This window comes from Saimiri boliviensis, chromosome 12 (assembly GCF_048565385.1).
Source record: "Saimiri boliviensis isolate mSaiBol1 chromosome 12, mSaiBol1.pri, whole genome shotgun sequence".
Lineage (NCBI taxonomy): Eukaryota > Metazoa > Chordata > Mammalia > Primates > Cebidae > Saimiri > Saimiri boliviensis.
The window spans coordinates 57,638,959-57,657,662 of NC_133460.1; the positions used below are offsets into that span (position 1 = coordinate 57,638,959).

The 18,704-nt window shown below is 47.9% G+C and overlaps 1 pseudogene; it reads left to right on the forward strand.

Annotated features, from left to right (window-relative positions):
* LOC120367338 (uncharacterized) overlaps positions 1 to 18,652 on the forward strand; it is a 28,312-nt pseudogene extending 9,660 nt beyond the window's left edge.
* Positions 18,653 to 18,704: the final 52 nt, after the last annotated feature.

The window sequence follows — 18,704 nt, forward strand, 5'->3', positions numbered from 1 at the left end:
TTCTTATACATTTTTCAAGTAAAGCATTGAAGTGTCAAAGAAATGTCACCCTTGCATCTGGCTGCTTGGGGCCCTGCCCCCAGACACGCTATTAGGGATTTTTCAGTGAGAAAGTTTGAAAAGTGCTGCTCTCATGGGAACCTGTAGGCCCAAGTTCTCACCTCAGTTTTGCCCTACATTAGCTGTGTGACTTGGATGAATCCTGGTGGGTGCCATCAACGTCATAAACATCAGTGGTGTCATAAACATCCTAAGCCAGAAGAGCAGGTCTGGGGCCAGGGGTCGCTACTTACTGCTGAGCTCTCAGTGCCTGAGACAGATAACTTGTACATAGTAGAGGCTCAATAAGTAGATGTCCGATACAAATAAAGTATTTGTTGGTGACTGTCCCCAGAGGGACAGTTTTCAGTTCTGTCAGCACCTAAAGGGCTGCCTACACTCACAGGTGAGTGAGGTAGGTCCCTGTCCTTCCCGCTGCCTGGAGGAAGCAGACACGTACTCTGGTGTGAAGACACTGCAGGGAATTCCTGGCTCCATCCCCCTCCCCGCTCCATTCTTGCCTGGGTATTGTAGGACACGGAGGTCAAGACTGACAACTTTGCCATGAGTATCTAAGACCACCTTATTCATTCCTCTGCTATCTCAAACCCCTACCCCCGTTTTGTGGGGGACCTGGGGTGGTCCAGGCCCTGTGAGACTATCAGCTGAGACAGTCCTCTCACACCATGGTGGTCCCGACCCCTCTCATGCACCCTGCCCTAAAGACACATGATCTGGGCTGTTTATGGGGTATGGGCTCTGAGATGTGGGTGGCGGCTCCTGGGCTATCGGCAGGCAGTAAAGTCTGCAGAGCAGGCCTGTTTTCCAGCTACAGCTGCCACATCAAAAGGCCAAGCTCCCTGCAAACTTTGCCTTATTTAAAAAGTTATGGTAATCCTCAGGATAGAGGCCGGTTGGACACCCCTGGAGACAAAAGTTCTCTCTGTGGCCACAGACCAGGCCCTTCCACCCACCCCAGGCACTGTTAAAAGTGGGGCTGCACTGTGGGCATCACAGGCTCTGGTGAAATAGGAGCGGAAAGACCCTCTTCTCTCTTCGCACTCATAATTTGCTTTGGAGGGCTCTAGAGCTAAACATTTGAAAAGGGGGTCTGGCTTCTTGGACAGATTTCTCACTCTCACATGTCCCCGTATGCTTTGGGGTCTTTCCCAGCTGTGTTGTCAAATGCCTCAAACCCACGGAGGAAGTGTTGGAGAGCTAGGACCTGTGGGACACCCAAGTCCCATTCCCTATCTGTAGTCAACGTGGTAGTTCATGTTTTCATTTTCACCATGGGCAAAATGAGCCCTGGCAATGGAAAGGGGCTTGTCCATACCTACCCAGTATACTGGAGGCCAGCACCCTGCGCATGGCCCTAACCGAATCAGCCCACTGTTCTGAAAGGTGCAGAGACAGCAATGTTCACTGCACTATCCATTTGTTCCTCCACATTTCCCAGACCCCTTGTATATAGGCAGAGTCATGTGACTGGCCAGTGAAATGTCAGCCAAGTGAAATACATCGCTTCTGCTGCCGCAGGGAAAGCACATACTAGATTCTCCAGTCTCTCTCTCTCTCTCTCTCTCTCTCTCTCTCTCTCTCTCTCTCTCTCTCTCACTGTCAGGACTGATGACACTGTCCCACGTAGTGAAGTCTTCGTGGGTTTGGGGCCTGCAGAAGTTCTCCTCTCCCCTAGTGGTAGTGAACTCACGTTATATATTTTTGCTGTGCTAAGTCACAGGGCTTGTGTTCTTGCAGCACAGAAACCTAACCTAACCTAAGCAATATGCTATTTAATAAATTAGCCAATGAGCACTTGGTAGTTACTGACTCACTTGCCCATGAGGGCTCCAAAGAGTCCATAGATGACCAAGGAGAAGATGCATAAAGGAAGATTTCAGCTCAAACATAAAACAATGCTTTTCACAGAGTCATGTGGAGATGAATGTGCTGCTTCAGGACATGGTGCCGTATCTGCTTTTGTTCAGATTTATAGCTGAGGCTGTATACCTTTTTGTAGGAGGATGGTGGGGTCAAATCCAATGGAGTGGGGTGAAGATTTCTCTCCCTGTGCTCAGGGCCCTCTCTCCCAGAAATTCACTTACATGTGCATTGCAGAGACTCCACCACTGCAGGATGACTCTTCCAAATGTTTTCTGGGCAGATGATTTTTTTTAAGGGTTCTATATGGCAGACTAGCAAGTTAGAAAAGCAAAGCAGGGTGTCAGCTCCATCTGCCTCTTGGCTGGCATCCTTGCTCAGTACAGAAACCATGCGATTGCACATAGCAACACCAGATACTGGACACTATCTCAGCACCTTATATATGCCATCTCATTTTTAAACTTTCTACAATAGTCCGGCAGGATGGGCACCCCACGTAAGAAAATGTGAAAACCAAGGTTTAGAAATGTAAGTAAATTGCTTGAAGTCACACCACTAGTAAACATCAGAAGTGTAGTTCCAATCTGCTCTATTTGCCTCCATGTCTAATTCCCCCTCTCCCTATTTTTTGAGACGGAGTTTCACTCTTGTTGCCTAGGCTGGAGTGCAGTGGCATGATCTTGGCTCACTGCAGCCTCCACCTCCCAGGTTCAAGTGATTCTCCTGCCTTGGTCTCCTGAGTAACTGAAATTACAGGTGCCCACCACCATACCTGGCTAATTTTTGTATTTTCAGTAGACACGGAGTTTCACTATATTGTCCAGGCTGGTCTCAAACTCCTGACCTCAGGTGATCTGCCTGCCTCGACCTCCCAAAGTGCTGGGATTACAGGCATGAGCCACTGCGCCCAGCCCCAATTCCCTTTCTATCACCCTACAGCTGCCCCCATTCAAACTGAGAGTCTATGCCCAAGATCATACTGTGAGCAAAGACAGGGCTTAGGCAAAGGGTACTGGAATCCTAAGACCAGGCCACCTGCTCCACAGTCCTACCCAGAGAAGTGAAATTTCCACAGTTATGATAAACAGGGACTATTTGCAATACTGAGTCTTGCCTTAGTGGAAATATTTAAGGTAGTGTCAAAACAAAATCTATTATTTCATTTACGAAGACATTCATAAGGGGCTGGGGAGGGATACAATGAAATATTTGCTTCTATAACCAACCGGCATTCTCCTATTTCAGTCCCCAAGTGAGTCTGAGGATCTGGGCCCCGAACATAAAATAAAACATACTTAATTTTCTCAAATACCACTAGTTAGGAAAAAAGCAAAAGAAAAGCAGAGTAATTTCCTTCCTCATCTCCTGCCGCAGGTGATTGGATTGCAGGGTTGCATGGAGGGAGAAGTGATTTTGTTTCTCAGATAGTGAAATTAAGTGAGCACGTCCCAATTTACCCCTAAAAACATGGAGACACCGCGTTTATGTTCCTGAAATGAGAAATCAGTAGAAACACAACTGGGTAAAGAAAGGGAAATTAAAAAGAAAATCACCAATCATTTGATTATATGACAACACGTGAATGCTCACATGCTTGATTGTACTCTGCAAGTCTGTAGAAAGGAGGATCATTTAAGAAAAAAAAAAAAGACGCTGGTTTCAGCATGTTTTTTTGTAAAGACGGGCTATGGCAGCTGGAAAGCTAAGTGTCCTGAAACAATGGATGGCCCTCAGATTTGTGCAAGGTCTTCAGAGTTTACAAAGCATTTGCAGACATGTTGTATTTCTCCTCCACGGCCTGGCTCATGCCAGGCTCTCCAGCTCCCCCTTCAACCCATCCTCCTCATTCCTGCTCCATGCTTTCTGTACTTGGAACCCCAAACTGCCGGATGTCTCATCCCCTAGCTATGCCACGTGCACAGGCGCCTACTTACACAGCAATCTGCACTACTGCTGCTCAGCCCCATGCCTGGGTTACCTCCATCATGCCTTCCTCATCTTTACTTAAGACTTCCATCAGCTCCGGTGCCGCCTCCTCTTGCAGCCTTCCCGGAGTGCTCCCAGCCTTGCCTAGCTGTTCTTCTTCCCTGTTCTCCCAGGCCTTCTGTATCTCTCTGTCCATGCAGTCACCAGGATCTGAATGTAGACTTTGCTCCTCTCTCAGCTGAGTGTCTCCTGGAGAGCAGGGAACAGCTTCTTTCTAGGCAGACACTGGACCCAGCACAGAGTATGGCTTAGTGTCTGCACCCAAGAATTATTGGGCAAATGAATCCCCTGAGGGTGTGCCATTGTCCCTATTATACTGACCAAGAAGCTGAAGGTCCTGAGGGCTGGATGATATGTTCTATGTCCCCAGTGAGTTAGAGGTGGTGCCCAGGCTGAAGTCCAAGTTGGGTAATTCCTGGCACCCCTATTTGCTATGGAACATTGGGTCCCTCATGGAACACAGAGACTGGGGTGTATTTGAGGTCATGCCTCTTGGTGCTGGGGCTTCCTTCCTCTCTTAGAAGCAGAGTTGTCTGAAGTTTAGAAGCCATGTGATGTGGCCCCACTGCCCAGTATTCTCTGTATTGGAGGGCAAGAACAGGGTAAGAGTCTCCACTTTATTGACACTTAAGAACTTCAGAGTGAAGAGGTTAACCAGAACCAGATTAAAGGAAATAAAGTTAAAGGAGTAAAGTTATGTCAACTCCTTTAATTAATGTGTGCTTTTATAGTCTCAAGTATACAGATACTTTCTATTTAAAGAATAAGACAAAATTATGAAAGGGGATAAAATAAAAGTGAAAAGATGTGCTTCAAGAAGGAACTAAATAAAATAGTAAGAGCTTCCTGTGGTGGCAAAAGGAAATACAAAAGAGTGAAAAAAACACACAAGTCGAATGAGGATTTGACTATTTACAGCTGCCAGAGGCTGCCAGTGAATGGCCGGTCAGCAGCATGGCTGGCCTTCCTCCCTACAGGACATTCTTGTATAAATCCACAGAATCTTGGTGCAACTCACTTCTGAATGCCTGCTATCTGCATGACCCTTAGGACACAAAAGAGCACAGAAAAACGACAATAAAACATAATTAAGAAAGACCAGGACAATTTTCATGATATGGTGGGAGCCCAGAGGGAATTATCATCTCTGCCTACAGGAACTGGTTCCCAGAGCAAACAGGCACCTGAGCAACCCAGATGGGTGAGGGTGACAGGTGGAGGGTGAGGGAAAGGTCTCCAGAAGCAGCAGCAGCTGCACAGGGACAAGCAGCAAAGCTCAGAGCTAGGAAAAGGTGTGAGTCCTGTGTTTGCAGATCCGTAAGAATTTTGTTATAGCTGGAAGGAAAGGCTGAAAAAAATGGTGTTGATGCTCAGTCCTGTTTATTGAACCCTTAATATGTGCTGGGACCTGAATTAATGCACCGTTCACTGACCTCTTCATCACAACAAATGAGGTTGCCACTGTTACTATCCCCATTTTAGGGATGTGGAGATTAAGTCACTGAGGTGAAGTAACTTGCCCAAGATCACAAGGTTGGTGTGGACCCAGGCCCATGTCCGTATCTGTAAACCCATGTTCTAGATAGTACAATGTCTACTATGGTGTATCAGTCACCCATGGCTGTGTAACAAATTATCCCAAAACTTAGCAGCTTAAAACACAGTTTTAAGGTCAGAAAACAGTTTAAGGTCAGAGTCCAGAATCTGGGAAGGACCTTGCTGGGTGGTTCTGGGTCAGGCTCTCTCTTGAAGTTGCAGTCAAGATGTCAGCTGAGGCTATAGGCATTCAAAAGCTTAATGAGGCTGGGGCACATACATCCTAGCTCATGCGTGGCTGTTGGCAGAAGGCGCCTGTTCTGCATGATGTGAGCTCTCCATCATGCTTCTGACCTGGCAGTGTGCTTCCCCAGAGCAAATGACCCAAGACAGCAAGCACAACTAAGACACCAATGTCTTTTATATCCCACACTTGGAGTGACATGCTACACTTCTGCTAGATGCAATCAGTCACACAAACCAAATGTGATACCGATCCGGGGCTGAATGCTAAAAGGCAGGGGTCCTGGGGGCCACTAAGCGGTTGCCTCCCATGCCTGGGCATCCTAAACTTCTGTTCCAGTAAGAAATGGGTAAGGGGGGATAGGGATCTGATGTTTTGGTTCCTCCAGTGGGAATTTCAGGGGCATAAAATATTATAAAAGGCATGTAGAGAGGCCCAGCTTGACCCACAGTGAGAAGTTCAGCTGGTCTTCCTATCCAAACAGAATGAGCAGCAGAATGGCCCTTCCGTTCCCTGACAGCCCCTTGACTCTGCAGCAAGGCTGTCAAAAGATCTCTTTGCACACAGTAGGTGCTCTATGCTGTGCCTGCTGAGTTGAATCTGGTTGCAACTGAAGCTCTGGAGTCCCAGGCTTTGCAGCCATGTTCAGAACTCCCTCAGCCCCATGTGCCCACTTCCTCACATCAGCTCATGTTTACCCTCTGAGATGGTCACTGAGACAGCCACTGACTGCCCCTCTGAGCAGAAGCTCCCCGCAGATCCACAGCAAGCTGGGTGGGCATGAGCAGGCTGCTCTGAAAAGCTTGGCTTCCCTTTCTGAGGATTTTGTCAGTATATAAAAATAAACAGAGCTGGCTGAGTCCTTGATGTCTCAGGGTTGCATTTTAATTGCTGCTTCTTCCGAGAAGACAGGCCAGCCCCACTTCCTGGTAGACACCCGCACTCACAGAAACAGAGCTGAACTCCGGGTGTTGGGGCCAGCACATCCCAGAGAGTAACTGACCGGTTTGCAATTAGCACTTCATTAGAGGGACACCTCTGGTTCACAGGACCAAGACTGGCTCTCAGAGCCTGCACAGGGATGAGCATCTCTCGCCTGCCCACAGAGTGATCTTTATAGAACCCGCCTCTAGCCACACCACTTCTTGTTTAAAACTCTTCTTACTCCTCCCCGCCTTCAGGATCAAGTTCAGACTCTCAGCCTGGCTTACAAGGACTGCCGCAATCTGGCCTCTGCCTGCTCCTCAGCCTCATCCACACCCCCACCCCGACTCCCCGGCCCTGCTTCCTTCATTTTCTACTGCAGTCAGATTCAACTACTCGTAGCCGGTAGATGATCGATGCTGTCTTTCACCTCATCTCTGCCTTGAATGCCCTTCCCTTCCTAAATAACATCTATTCTTGCTTCAGAATTAATCTTCTCCCTCCCGTCCGTCATCTGGGAAGCCTTCCATTAGCCACCCTGGGCTGAATTACAGTCTCCTTTTCTGGCTTCCACAGCAGTGAGATGGTGGTGCTGAGCCCCGAATGCTGGCTGCTTCCTAGAAGTCCCGGGCAGTGTCCCCACCCCCACGGAACCCCCTCACCCATGCTCAAGAAAGCTGGATTGTGAAGCTGGTCATGTGGAATGCCATCTCCGGAGGTAGGGGAGGCCTGCCCAGCACAGCCCGCAGCAGCTCAGGCAAATACAATGCACCCCACTTGTGTGCATCGTCATGGTCCCTGGGAGTGAGCACGAGCTTCCGCAACCTTTGCTGGCAAACAGGGGTTCTGGCCAACACAGCCATGATGCCTCAGCACCCAGGGAGACCCTGGGTTTAATGATGCTTGGCCCTGGCTTCTTTCAAGACTTCAGTCTTCATTTGTGCGTCTGCAGGGAGCCGGGAGCGTGGAAGGGACAGCAAGGGCCGGGGAGTGGGTGCCGAGTCAAATCCCAGCATCACAGAAAGCGTGGTCTTCAGCCAGTTCATTCAACTCAGGGAGCTTCGACATCCTCACTGGTCCAGCACAGGCAACATTCTCCCTGGGCTGCTGTGGGGGTACAGGAAAAAACATAAGGTACCACTCATGATGTTGGGAGATGTGTCTGGGGGTGAGATTCCGAAGAGCTTCAAGCCCTGGGAGATTTGGGTCTTGAAGGCACACTGTGAACCTGGGAGATTTGGGTCTTGAAGGCACACTGTGAACCTGGAGCAGCACTAGCCCTGCATGGCAACAGGACCCTGCCCCTCACCATGAGCCGGAACCCTGTGCCCTGGAGAGGAGCTCACCAGCCAGGGCTGTGGGGGCGGGGGCAGAAAGCAGGAGCAACCCCTAACAGCTCAGTAGACAACAGCTTCTGGGAGCCTTTTTCACCAGGATCTGAGGTCTGTTTACATGGGTCCCCCCCTGTGGTCTCTGCTGCTTAATATGCCTTTTGAAAATGATGCTCAGTGGGATGGTGTGTGCACATTTGTAATTCCAAAGAGCTGGCTGGTTTTTCACAATCTGTGCCTGCTAATTTCTCAGTCAGAAGGGAAATAGCAAAAAAGTCTCTAACACTCCTTGTTGAGTGGGTTCCCTAATAACATTACATGGCGCTTCCTGTTTATCCCTCTCAATGAGGAAGGCAGACCTACTGCTATAAGCTCAGCGGGAACCAGCATCCACGGAGGAGAAATGACTTGTCCAAGGTGGCACAGTGTTAGTGAGAAAGAAGGGCAGGCACGGCTGCACCCCGTTTCTCCTGCCGGCTAAGTGTGTGCCTCTTCATAGCAATCTCTGGCATCGAAAGAAGGAGAGATGAAGCAAGAAGTTCCCAGAAAGAAGGCTGTTTCCCCTAAGTGGTGGGCGTCCCGCCACAAGAAATGGCTCATCGGGAAACAGAGTGAAAACCCACATTCAGAGCAAGGCTTCCCAGTAACTGAGATCCAGCCTGAGGTTTCCAGGAGCTGAGCCTCAGACGGAATGAGGGCGGGCTCAGAGCTCAGCCAACCCTTTGAAACTGAGCCTGCGGGTGAAGTCAGGTCAATACATTCACAGGCGTTTCGGGCCCTATCGACGTCTGGGGTGGGAAACCCACCCGAAAGCTGTTGAAATACAGGGGCCAGCACTGGTTTTGCAGAACAGTGGCTCTTTGAGTGGAAGGTGTTCGAGAATTAAGTTTCCCCAGTGTTCCCAGGGCTCAGACTTAAAGCCAAGGGGGGTCGGGGCCCCCAGCGCCTGATGGAGCCGCTGATAGGTCCCTGCTGGCTAAAAGTGATGACATTGGCAAGAAACTGATCTTTCTGGGGAGTAGAAACTCAAGAGCACTCAAGTGCAGAACACAAGGCAAGTTGTGTTACCTGCCACAAAGCCCCAGCTTTCAGGACCAGGGGAGGGGGAGAGAGGGACCACTCGGTGTTGGGTATCAGGAGTCCCAGACCAGACCCTGAAGGAGGAAACTGCTGAAGCGAGACCTCTTATCTTGTCTTGCCTCCTTCTTCTTCATATAATCAGAACATGCTCAGGCTAGAGGCAAGAGACCATATAATCCACTACCTCCCTCTGTGTCATAGACAGGAAAATTGAGATCCTGTGGCATCAGGAGGCTTGTCCTTGGGTAATAGAATGCCAGACATGGAACTAGGAAGCAGGCCTCCAGATTCCCTGTCCACTGCTCGTTTGGACTTGGAAAACAAACAAAACGCAAAGCCTCCAGCCCGTTGTCATCATGCAGCAGGCCACAGCCACAGCACACCTCCATCTGGCCTCCTTCATACATTTTTTCTGAGCCCACGGAGTGCTGTTCCCTGCTGTAAGCTGATGCTTGCACACAAATGTCTGACCAAAGCAGGTTTTGTTTAAAAGCTAAGTCCGTTTGTGCAAAAGCATACCCTGCCTGACATGGCTCCCTTAGCACATTCCCACTGCTAGTCAATGCTTGGTTGAATTGTGAAGACCAAGGACATCCAATGTGGGTGTCACCTGTGCATTGCTGAAGATAACTCCGGTGGCAGGGGGCAGCTGCTGACCCCCGTATCTCAGGTGCAAAATGCGGCTGAGATCCAACAGGGCTGAGATAGACACAAAGAGACGCAATCCTGAAGCATGGTGGTATTTTAACAAATATGCCTTACGCTGGATGGCTCATAAATAGCAGAAATTTATTTCTCACAGTCCTGGAGCTAGAAATCTGAGATCAGCATGGTGGCATCATCAGGTTATGGTGAGGGCCCTCTTCCTGGTTGCAGACAACTGACTTCTAGTCATATCCTCACATGGATATGACTAGTCCCTTTTATAAGGGCACTAATTCTATTCATGGAGGCTCCACCTTCATGACCAAATTACCTCCCAAAGGCCCTGCCTCCTAACCCCATCACATTGAGTGGTAAGGTTTCAACATATGAATTTTGAAAGGACACCAGCATGTAGTCCATAACAAGTGGTCCACGGGTAGGCTTGAGGTGGCCAAGGGTGGAAAAGAAGCTGCTGGAATTGCAGGGAACACTTTACACATATTTGTGCATGGGCATTTGTCTAGGAAGGGTGTCTCCAGCATTTGTCTAGGAAAAATGCCCTGTCTGTATCTTCCTTAGGTGTCTCACAGTGACCTGGTCCCACATAGCCCCATCTCAGCTCAAACACCCTCTTCGGACTTCAAAAACTTAAGTGTTAAGAGTTTGTGTCATGCCTATGTGACCTTGGCTGCTAAAAACTCTGTATTGTTTTCTAGTGACTGTGTTCTTTCCATAGGATATCATTCTGTTTTGTGCTACAGGTGGAGATGAAGGGCTGCAGTGGAACCATGAGGGCAGGGGTTACAGAAAAGAGGTTTAAATTCTCTTGGTGTTAAAAAAAATCATTTCTCATTGAAGTGCAACCTGAAAACAAGCCCCCATTGGAGAGCACCATGACACTTCCTGTGTAACGTACTCAAACTTCCCTTGGCAACTAGGAGCCGGGGAACCTGATAAGGTATAAGCACAGATATGCCTGGGAGGTTGTGGGAGTAGCAACTTTTTGTCCTCATTCCAAGTCTAGTCAAGAAAGAACTTAGAGTTTTAAAATAAAATAATGATTAGATTGGAATCATTGAATACCAGATCTAAGAAAAAACTTCAATTTTCTCCATGTCAAATGAGACTTTAGGACTCGCCCACAGAGGTGATGTGGAAAACCAATCCTTTTGACTCCAAGTTAAATGCCTACAAGCCTCCTTCAGAACAGGGCCTTGAGAATTGTAACTACTCATATTCTTGTTGGGATAATCACTCTTTGGGAATGGCATCATGGAACCAATCCCACAAAGGAAATATTAAAAGTTCCCATTCACATGGCTAGATTTTGTCAGTACTTCACCAGTTGGAGAGGAGAGCCCCAAATGCAACCTCTTTGTATACATGTCTTTCCCGGGGACCAGGGTAAAGGTACTTTTTCCTAAAGCACTTGGTTGCAAAGCACTTTAGAGGCATAGAGAATCAGTACTTTGGAGTACCTGAAAGACCACCTAGGCAAGTCTTTCCATTTTGTTGCAAGGCTTTCTGAGGTCCAGAGAAGAAAAGAGGCTCAAACAGATCGACTGTATCCATCCGATTGTCCCTTTCAGAAGGTTGAAATAAGGGGGGAAAAGAGCAGTTTCTAGCTATCATGGGCACTGGGGTTTGAAGTTCACACAGGCTTGGGGAGATGGGTGGCAGTTATTTTATTTTATCTTTAATTTTTTTGCTAGGATGAATAACCTGATAAGTAAGTCGGTCCTCAGAGGATGGGGAGTGGAGCAGGTGAGCAGATGGCATTTCTTGCCCTGCCTTTCCTGCAATGCTTTATTCAATGGAACTAAGTTAGTTCATTGAAATCTAAAAGAGCCCTGACCAGAACAAGGGGATTCAGCTATGCACAGGAGCTGGGGTGTATGACCTCTGAGAACTCTTTAACCAGAGCTGCTCTGATCTCAGGAGTCTTAGGTTTCAGGTCCCATTGCAGTCAGTGAGCCCCAAGCTAAGGCACCTTGTGCCAGTTCTGCTGGAGTTAAAGGTGGCTCCTGGGAAAGGGTCTTTTGAGCTCCTCACTGAGCATAAGATAGTCCACAACCTAGCAGCATTGGCGTCAGCTGGGAGCTTGCTAGAGATGTAGGATCTCAGCTCCACCCAGACTCCCTGAATCAGAATCTGCATTTTTGCAAGCTCCTCAGTAATTCCTTTGCACATTAAAGTTAAGAAATGCTGGTTAGGAAATAATAGCCTTTTTTTTAGACAATAAGAAAAAGACGGAGTGGAGCCATGAAGAGCTGGTGGTAATACCACCAGCGGAGGAAACTCTCTGCGTGGCCTTGGGAAAACCACGGCCATACTCAAAATGGCTGCTCTCTCATCTGAAAATGAGGGGGTTGGACTGGATGATCTTTATTCTCTACCCTCGCAGGCATTTCTCCTATGAGCTGAAAGAGGGGAGCCCTGCTCAGCTGAAGATCAGAGAGCTTCTTGGTGTGTAAAACACTCCCTAATCAGCCTTATGTCAAGTGCCCCACCCCCTGACTAACCACAGTGACAAGTCTCAAGCGTGCACCTTGTCAGGCTATGAATAAAGTTCAGGCAGTTTGGTTAATTACCCTGACACCGACTAGAGTTAGCTACCCAGCAGCTTGGGAACTGGTCTTAATGATTATAGGAACACACACGCCGCAGCTTCAGGCATAACTGCCCCCTTTGCAGCCTACAGTCTGGTTTTGGAACCACAAGTTCAAGCAGAACATTCCCGAGGGCATCAGGGGTCTAGGTAGGTGTTAGGAGGTTGCCCCTTCCCATTCCAACAGGGGTGTGAAGTCATTTTCCCAGTGTGCCATAGTGAAGCCTGGTAAGCATAGTAACCATCTCAGTTTCTCTCTCATGCCTCTGCTTGGAACCTGCCTGTGGTACTCCACTACTGTCAAGAAAAAGCCATGCAGGATATGCCCCTCCTAATCCTCCAGCCACGTGTCCATTCATCCCTACCTCAAACCTGCTGCCCTGACCCAAAGGGCTACTCTTGGGTGTCCGCATGAGCTGTGTGCTTTCTTCTGCTGCACACGTTGCTTCTGCTCAAAGCACCCTTCTCTGCTCTTGACCATTATCTCTACCCATCTTTCCGATTTTAATATCTATATCACTGCCCCCAGGAAGTTTTCATGACCCTCATGACCAGGTTGGGTGCCTGTCTTTCTACAGAGTCCTGTGTGACTTCATTCATACCAGATATCACACTGCATTTTAAGACAGCTTCCTCCAGCAACAGTGAGCTGTGGGCTGGCAGTGTTCATGCCCGACTTAACTTAACATCTAAACCTTACGAGGACAGAGATTGTTTTCTGTGTCATTGGCAACTGTATCCAGAGTGCCCAGTACATTGCCTGGGACATATAAGATGCTCAGTAAATGCCTAAGGAAGGGAGGAAAAAAGAAAGGAAAAAGAAATGGATGGAAAGAGGAAGGGAAGAAAGAGAGGAAGGAAGGAAAGGAAAAAAGGAAGCAAGGGAAGAAAGGAAGCAAGGAGGAAACAGAAGAAGGAAGGAAGGAAGGGAGGGAAGGAGGGAAGGAGGGAAGGAGGGAGGGAGGAAAGGAGGGAGGGAGGGAAGGAGGGAGGGAGGGAAGGAGGGAAGGAGGGAGGAGGGAACAGCAAGGGAGGGGAGGGGACTGAAGGGAAGGGAAGGAAAGGAAAGAGGGAGGGGAGGGAAGGGAAGGGAAGAGGGAGGGAGGAAAGAAAGGAGGGAAGAAGGAGAGGAATGCTTATGCTTAGCATTCCTCATGTACAATGAGCACTCGAAAGTTGGTTCGGAGTGACTGCATGCATGAATGGAGGCCTTTCTGCTTCTGGCATAAAGTCTGGAGAGTGAGAGCTCATTAGGAGGGTTTGCTTGACAGGCAGAGGCACAGAAATGTCCACAGGGCCCCTCAGCTCTACAGAGGTCTAACACCAGATGAGGAGATAAGACTTGTCCCCTGACCGTGGGACCTGGGATGAGAGGTGCAGAGTGGGGACTACCGTGAGAGGTCGGGTGCCTTTGAGTGAATTACCAGGGGGAAGTGTGAGGACCCCTCTCCCTCCACCCAGAGCACACATCGCCTCTCTCCTGTGGGCTGTCTGAAGATCTAGAAGGCCGGTTCTAGGTCCAAGCTTTCATCTGGACCGAGAGGTAGAAGGGAAGAAGGAGTTTCTCTAGGCAGGGTTTTCAGAGAGGAGAACACTTCCTCAGTTCCCATCACCAGTAAACGACCGAGCTGAGATTGGAAGCCACCTCCAAATGGGCCTCAAGCCCATGGCTCTTTCCGAGCACGATACTGTGGAACAAGCTGGAGAGTTTTATATTTTTAAAGCAAAGCCTGTTTTAAAAGATCTATTTCTTTACATGTGGTGGCAGCAGTGGGATAATAGTCTAATGTCTATAAGCAAAAATCAGGGGGGAAGGAGTTGGAGCATTTCTGGAAGACCCCCCTCTTTCTCTAAGCCATTTTGATTCCAGTTTCTTAGCTGTTTCCTATGGGTCAGGGGTTGGAGAGGAAGGGTTATATTTTTTCATTTCATAAAAGGATGGAAAGAGGGAGATAAATATTCCCTCCTTCCTTCCCTCCCTGTCTTCTTTTTCCTTCTGTAACAACCCATTAGCCTAGCCAGGTAGCTTCCCAAGGAGCTGTGTTCTTCTCGTGTGACCAGTGGCACAGAACAGAAGAGGCAGGATCGGATGAAAGCCGAGCATGCAGGTTTGGATGCCAGACACACCTGGGCTTAAAGCCAGTGTTACCATTTATGGGCCATTTGATCTCTACCAAGTAGCTTAATGTCTCTGAGTCTTCATTTTCTCATCTGTGCATTGGGAACAATAATGGCATTAATCACCTGAGGATTTTACAAAATAGTGAGATAAATATAAGCAAGGTATTTAGTATGGGATCATAAACCCTAGCCACCACTCCAAAACTAGAATGTCCTAAAACCTTAAGGCATTTAAAATAATTCATTTGGCAGTAAAGTCTGACATCATCTGAACTCACTTGGCAACAAAATCTGACCTGAACTGATATGAAACTATTTAGAGTTGTTATTGTGACTACTCATATGTTTTGCTGTAGAAATATTGATGTGTTTGATTATAGGGTAATACCTCAGTACTTCCTGGGGAGATAGGTAACCCATAACCTCTATGTACCATATCACCTTTCTGAAAATCTAGAATGGTTTGTTTTTCAAACTACAGATGGTTCCAAAGATTTTTATACAAGGGGTGTGGACCTGTAGAATACCTGGCCATGGTGACTGCCCAGGATTTAAGAGCCATCATCCATTCTGCTTCTGGATGGGATTTGCCCAAGGGCACACAGAGATTGGTCTGCATGTGAGACTGTCCTCAGGTAGTATTTATTCCACACCCATGCCCTTGACCAGAAATATCTCTCCGACTATCTAACTTAAACTTTCTCCAATTTATTTCTTTGAATTGTTCGGGTTCTTTGATCATTAGGAGACCATTTGTAAAAATGAAAGTTGGTTAAGTGAGGGTTGAAAATGAGAGGTACTCATGAACCACAACCAAAGAGAAGGTTAGGGACAAGGCATAGAATCACGGTAGGAAAAGATGACATCCCTAGCTTCTGCACTCAGGCCCAGCTCTGGAAGTTAAATAGAACTTTGACAAATGAGAAACTTAAGATATACAAAGACAGTGGATAAAGCAGAAAAATTTCTAACATTCCCTCCTGTCTTAATAATTTTTTCTCTCTAAAGTATCTGGGAGAGATTTTATGATAAATGATATAAATCTAATATAATTAACAGAGGGTTAAAAGATCAAGTTTATATACATGAGGCAAGGAGTAAGAGTAAGTTAAGGGAAGTTGCTGCAATTGAGCCAGTAACCTAGTTTTGAGCTTCCTAGCAGCCAAGGACAAAAGGGAAACATAAGGGTTACGTGTTCTCACGGCATGTGTTTGGGGTATCTATTGTTGCATAACAAACTGACCCAAAACAAAGTAGCTTAAAATAATTATTTGACTTTGATCATGATTTTATGGATTAGGAATTTGGGGAGGGTTTGGCTGGGAAGTTCCTAGGGCATCAGCTGGGATTGCTGAAACTGAAGGATCAACTTCCAGGACGGATTTAGTCACATGTCTGGCATATCCCTGCTCCTTGCTTTTCTCTTTCTCTATGCAGTATTTCATCCTTCAGAGATGAAATATCTCTGTGGAATCTGGACTTCTCACTATGCAATGGTCTTAGGGTATTTGTACTTTCAACTTGACAACTGGTTTCTCAGAGCAGGAAGTGGGAGCAAGACCAGCGAAGGGCCATCCGCAGAACTCTTGTAGCATCACTTCCACCAGATTCTCTTGGGCAAAGTGGTCAGAAGTCCCACCCAGATTCAAGGAAGTAGAGAAATAGATTCCTCCTTCTGACTGGGATGAAAGGCAAGGGCATGCTGTAGAAGAGCATGTGGGATGGTAGATACTGCTGTGACCATCTTTGGAAAAATAAACTGCCACAACAGAATAAAAGGAAGCATGTATATTTGTCAGGAGGAATGACATTTTTTCTAGCATTGAGCCTGTAAGATGAATTATGTGGGATCTCTTATAGACAATCATTGCGCACTGACTGCAGCAACGTCAGTAAGAGCCAGTTTGCAGAAGACACAGGAACAGCTCAGGAGCTTATGCTTGGTAATTCTGAGAACCGAAAACTTTATTTTCAAGAGTTCTGGTCCTTAGGAATTGTTATAGTTCCTAGAATGACATTTTCCACTTTAATTGATTGAGAGCCATGAAATGCAGCATCTTCAGTGTGCCAGGCCCTGGTGCAGCTCTGTGGAAACCAGGGAGCCAAATATCTGACACCTGTCCTCCTGGCCTTCCAACTTGCTGAGAAGGCATCACATCTAACAACCCAAGGTATAGGGGTGCGAACCTGAATTTTTTAGATGTGATCAGGCAGCTGCTTACATAAGGCTTATGCTAGACGCAAAGTAGACACCTGGACACAGGTGTTTGTTCACCAGATGCTTAGTCTCAACCTTCCCCTGTTGAACTAGTTGTCTCTGGCAACTGCAACCCAGCACATTGAATACGCTCCCCAGGCAACTGGGAGAGCTCCTTGTACAGTCCATTTGTGAAAGTTCAGAGCACGATGACTACTAGCAGCCAACACTAACTGAGGTCTTCCTCCTGTCTAGGGACTGTCCTAGATTCTAACATGAGTCAGTCTTCACAAGCTCAGTGAAACATTATTCTCCATTTGCCAGATAAGAGACCGGAGACACAGAGAGGCTCCAAAACTTGCCCAAGGTCACACAGCTTCTAAGTGGGTGATGTTGGAACCTACTTTCGGGGATCTGATTCCAAAGCCCTCACTGATACATTCTGTGAGTCCAGATGAATAGAGAGAACTTTAAGGAAAATCCATTCAGTGCCAGGATGCTACCAGCTCCCTGGGGCATGGGACTGCCATCCTCTCCTAGGTATCCGTCCCGATGTGGAAAAACTCAAGTTCCTAAGTTTTGCTCATGTGCTTTGCCTTGGAGAGGGCAGGAAGTAGAGCAGACACTGGCCTCATATTTTGGTGCTGATACCTGTCAGGCATGTGACCCTTGTGCCAGAGGTTTCATGTCACGTAGCCCCTGCACAGCTCATCTGTGAATGGGAAATAGGGTTGGGCCATCACCACGTCCCCTTCCAGCTAAATATTTGTCCCCAGTCCCGGAGGATTTGATATGACAGCCCCATGCCTAATGCTGTTTGTGGATTCATTGAATCAATGATTGTTTCGTTCATTCAATTCATCCAACAAATAGCTTCTCTGTGTCTAGTACTATTTGCACTCAATTTTCAGAGAAGTAAATGTCTAAAGTACCCACTTAATAACTTAAAAGCTGATTTTACCAATTTCATTTCACTGTAAGGCCTCCCAAAGGATTAACATGTTAGTGTGCGCCCCCTCTCGCACTGGCGCCCTTGCCCACAAAACCGCCTCCCATTGTTTGAAGGGAAACCTACAAGTGGATCCCTGCCCCCACGCCCACAGGACTTTCTAATTCAAATCAGCTGCCATTCACTGGCTTTCTGCCCCGGGGCAAATCCTCCACCTTCCATCTTACTTTGATCCTCTGGCCCAGGCCGCTTTCATTTCACGGTAGAAGTAAGGAAGGTGAAAACAGATGACAACTATTTCTAGAGAGCTGGGTATTTTGCCCCCCAACTGCGCACTGTGGTGAGGCGCTGAGGAGGCCACATCACAAGGCTGGAGAACCCTGGGAGCTTGGTAGCCTTGGTGAAAGAGTTTGTTCTTCTCTAGCCCACTGTCCCAGAGGCAGACTTCCTTCCAAGCCCTGAAGCTGGAAATTGACCATGCAGGGCCCGGGGGCTGCTCTCACTCTTGCCAGCAGCTCTTAGGGCATGATCCTGGACTTGGGGGCAGAGTACTATGAAACTCCCATCTATTCCTCCAGGAGGGAAGGTGGGGGAAAGCAGGGAGCCAGTAAAGGAAAAACAAACCAAACCCCTGCAAAACAGATCCCAGTGCGATATTCCTCCTGGGGGCAGCCTTTTGATGAATGCATCCCTGGTACGTAAGAAGCCAGCTCCAGCCAGGCCTCACCTATTAGGCTGAGGACCATTCTCCCCAGACAAGGTCTCTGCTCACTGGGCCATGCCCTTTTTTTCCCATTCCCCAACAACAACTCCACCTACTTCCTTAGCAATTGTCTTTTCTCAGTAACTAAACACAGCAGCCGGAGCTTCATTGGGGAGCTGGGGACATGTTCCTGGGAGTCCCTAGATGGAAGGCTTTGAGTTTTTCCAGCAGAAGAGGAGGCAGCCAAACACAGATGTGAGGGCCCTCCCGCTCCGAGCCCAGCCTGCCCTGGTGGCTTCCTTCCCAGAGTCAGGTCTTCTAAGGAGTGCTTAGCAAGTATGTCAGCTTCCAGACCAAGGTCTGCTGTTCTTGGCTCTGGGAGATGTTTTTCAGCACAGAATGCTCGCTATAGACTTCTCTGCAGGGGTAGGGATGGGGTTGGGGGTGGGGGTGGGAG